This window comes from Hirundo rustica, chromosome 22 (genome assembly GCF_015227805.2).
Source record: "Hirundo rustica isolate bHirRus1 chromosome 22, bHirRus1.pri.v3, whole genome shotgun sequence".
Classification (NCBI taxonomy): Eukaryota; Metazoa; Chordata; class Aves; order Passeriformes; family Hirundinidae; genus Hirundo; species Hirundo rustica.
Window position 1 is genome coordinate 4830506 of NC_053471.1, and position 4448 is coordinate 4834953.

The window sequence follows — 4448 nt, forward strand, 5'->3', positions numbered from 1 at the left end:
ACGCAAAAATATACCTTTATACCTCTCAAGCCCTGTACGTATAATTTTGAAGAGTTTTTTTTCATTAAGAATATAATTGCAGTACTGAAATAATTACAATACTGAAATTAAGTGTGAAAATGAGAGGCTGCATTCCAGAAGTCTCAAAAAACCTCTTGGGGAAAAAGGTAAAGAACCTCATGAAAAATGAGAACTTTCCTAAGAATTAATTACTGTAATGGAAGTGAATTCTCCAAATGCTAAGAAAGCCGGGAAATCACATCGTTCTCTTAAAGGCAGCCCTGCTACACAACCTATTTTCCATTCTAAACACAAAACCAAGCGATTTCAGACACGTTGGAAGGGGTTAAATCCCTGAGAAGTCTCAGAGCAGAGCATTTAATTCGTTGGGCATTGGGAGACACCTTCGTGTGAGTGAGGGGGAGAGAGGCAGATTTGGCCACAGCACTTGGCAAAGACCATTCCTGGGGAGAGCCTGGAAGGGGGTCACTGCTGGGAACATGAACAAACATTTATTTCTGACTGCCAGAAAACACGAGCAGCCCAGTTCCGCGCCAGAAACAGCTCGAGGCACCTCTGCAGCTGAAAAACCTCCTCCTCGAGAGCCAGGTAAGACACCTTCACCTTTTTACCTGCTTGTCTCTCCAGTGAATGCATCCAGAAACTCAGGGCAGGAGCTTCTGGACCTTTCCTGCATAATAACACTGATGTCTGGTAGTTTTTAATTCTGAGGGTGCTCCAAAGATGCTCACCTCCAAAGGGAGAGAAGAGTTTGGAAACCTCACCTAAACTTCGAGCTTTTCCCAATTCTGAACTGTTTCATCTGTGCCTGTACCAGGACTTATTTCCACCACACACAGCTGGCAGCCAACCTGCTCCAAGGAGATATTTCAATGCTGAGCTTTATTTCTTTTCTGCTGGCTGACAGATGACAGGGTTCTGCTGGCTCTCAGAGACAAACCCATTATTTCCGAGCACAATGAGTTCTCCTCTGTGGGCAGCATCCCTGCCACAATAAATCACAGGCTGCATCCAGCCATTGTCCTGGAGCCAGGCATCTGCTGATTCACTGGGGAGAGGCTGCTGGGTTGGGCTTTTTTTTTTGTTTTTGTTTTAATGTCACCCTATAGCTTCAGATTTTCTTCTTTATTTAAGTTGAAAGAGTATACTAATCTCATTTGTTGACATTTTGACTGGAATAATGGACACTGTTCTGGTTACTAAACCGATCCATTTTAGACACGCATCGCAAATCTTGGTTCAGGCCAGTTCTCCTGTTTAGAATAACCTTTGTGTCTGTGTAACCTGAACATTGAAACTCAGATGACAACAGGTAACAGCTCTCCTTCCAGACTCATTGTTCTTTATCGTACCAAACCCAAAAAGATAAATAATAGAAGAGATTTTAAGCAGTCTTGGAGGAGTTTTGGAGCTGCTTCCCACACCTCTGCCCCTCACACAGAAGAGCTGATGGTTTCTAAGGTGCAGTTCACACACAAGAGATTCCAGATCTGGAATTGCACTTCCACTGACACAAGATGGCCTCAAATTTTTCTTTTTTCTTTTTTTTTTTTTTTTTTTTTTTTTCCTGTGTGTGTGCGTGTGTGTGTGTGTGAGTGAGAGAGAGAGTTTTTAATAGGCAAAGGATGCAGGGCAAACTACAAACCCAGAGGTAAGAGAATTTCCCTCACATCTCACTATGGATAGCTACAAGGATGTACCAGATAGAGACTTTGTTTCCATGGCAACAACTCTTAAGACAAAACACACTGAAGATGCTGCCACGTCCTGCTTGGCTCAGATTGCTTTAGGACATGGAGTTGTTTTTACATTTGGTGGAGCTGTTTAATTCCTGCAGGAGAGCCCCAGAGCTCCAGCTGGGAAATCACTGCCCTGCTGCACATCCACTCCCTGGGTTTCTGGGAGCATACAGGGAGCAGCAGCCTAGGATCATCTATTCAGGCAACACAGAGCATTCAATCAGATCAATATTAGGACTAAAAACTGCAAAAAAACCCGGGCAGGCAACTAAAGTAGGTAATATATTCTCATAGAATAATACCAGCTGCACATATATATATAATTTTGGGTTATATATTCTCATGTATCCTCATAAGCACAAAGTTTTTGAGGTTCACATCACCAGTGGCAAAACAAATACAAGCAGAAGGGGGAAAAAATGCACAACTCCTGACAATTTCTATCTTCAGAATCAATTCCTTCTAAAGGAGGAGTTGAAGGTCAGCTTGACATTGTGGCAACTATGACACAGCGAGCAAACTTCCAAGCAAGGGAAAAATATCCTTGAGTAGTCTCATCCCAGCTCAGTGTCCCAGGTACAGCCATGGTTATTCCAGATTCTCCATGGGAAATATGAAGACAAAAATATTCAAGTGCTGTCTCCCAGACAAGCGAGGCACCAGCTCAAATATTTGCTGTCCAGAGCTGGAACCTCTGACCTAAATTCTCCCCAGACTTGAGAATTTTTCCCAAGAAGAAGAGCACTGCATAAAACCCCCGAGCTGCTCCCTGTCTGTTTTCAGTAGTTCTGAGCAGTTTGGGATGCCTTGTGCCTGAGGAAGCACCTTTTGAGTAAATATTCACATGTGGGCTCTCTGAGCTCCCAGTAAACACATCCCACAAAGAGGCAGTCATCCAGCTTGGCTGCTCAAGCCCTATCCCTGCAGGATCCAAGGGGAAAAATCCCTGATTTGAGGCTTTTTTCAAGCTGTAACCCTGCCCCTGCGAGCTCTTTACACTTCCAAATTCCAGTAACAGGAGAACCTCCTCTGCAAAGTTACAAAGTAAGCAAAAAGGGAAAAATCCTTTCAAAGTGGCCCAACCCAAACAGCAAATCCCTCTTTGCTTCGTATGTTTTGCATCTACATTGCTTTGGGGAGAGAGGATGTTTTCCAAGAACTGAAAACCCCCACTGTTCCTCAACCTCTGGAAGAAGAAATCCCCAAACCAGTGTTCACCTTCCCAGGACTGCAAAGAGGAAATAAGTTTTTAAAGCTCTTTTTTAAAATAAAGGGTAGAGTGGGCCAGCAGATGAGAATTTCTGCAGGCGGTGATTAAATGACGAATAATTTAATTGAATGCGGGATTCAGGGGAAAATAAATAATGAAGCAACCCCATTCCAGTTCACAGCATTCAGTTGCCTTTGCCACAGAGGCTCCAAGGTGAGGCTGTCAGAAATCGAAGCAGGTCTGTCCCCTTTGAAGCAGTGACCAGAACGGGGACCTTGCTGCACTGTCAGGATGATGGATTGCTCCATTCCAGTGACCACTCAAAGTCGCTCAAGACAATCAAAATTAATGATTCTGCAAATATGTCCTTTACAGTTGCTGGTGCTCCTCACACAGAAAATAAGGAGTTTCTTGAGTTTTGTTGTTTTGTTGGGTTGGTTGTTTGAGCTGGGGTGGTTTTTTTTGGAATTTTTTTTTTTTTTTTTTTTTTTTACTTGAACAGCAGAAGGAATAAAGCTCTTAGATTCCTGGCATCTCGATTCTCCACCTCCAAAATGGGCAAAACAATACCCTGCAGTGTCTTATAGCCATGGTGTAAGAATAAACACATGAAATCTATGAGAATAACTACATTAAATCTACAAAAATAACCACATTAAATCTATGAGAATAACCACATTAAATCTACAAAAATAACTGCATTAAATCTCCCAAAATTGCTACACTAAGTCCCGTGAGGCACCTGCCTATTGCAGTTTTATGGAAGTCAACCAGGTAGAGTCTACTCGGAGCCAGCTACGTTGTAAAGTAGGAGTAAAACTCAACAAGGAAGATTCCCATAAACACAGGAAACCAAACTTTGCTAGAAAATAGAAATTTCTGCGAACAGAAATGAGAGATCACTTAAACCCTAATTAAATGCATGGCTCTGTCCTCAGAAGTGACGCTGCCTTCTGCAGCTCCATTTCCCATATGGACACCTGGGATCTGCTGGAGCATGTGTTTAAAAAAAGACTTGCACTTAGTGCTATAGTCTAGTTGAGGTGTTAAGGCATAGGTTGGACTTGATGATCTTAGAGGTCTCTTCCAACCTCATTATTCTGTGATTCTGTGTGCGTTTCACATCCCTGTGCTCTCCTACTCCTGCTCAGCTGGTGGGATGAGAATTGCTGCCTTCACACTTGCCAGCAGCCTGAGTTAACACAACTCCGGAGGAAAAAAAAAAAAAAAAAAAAAAATAGAAGGGAAATTCTCCCAGGGATTTTTGTGGCAGAATGCTGACTGGGAGAGGAGACTTCAGCTCCTGGCAGAAGGAACTGCTGTTCATTGTTCCTCATCCTTGGAACACTGTGTGTCCATTCCCAGCAAACAGCCACAAAGGAAGGAATCCCTGCTCTGCCCCCAGCACCTCCTCCTGAACTCACACAAAACTTGGGAGCGCAGAGGCACAACCTGAACATTTCCCCGGTGTGAGCTCT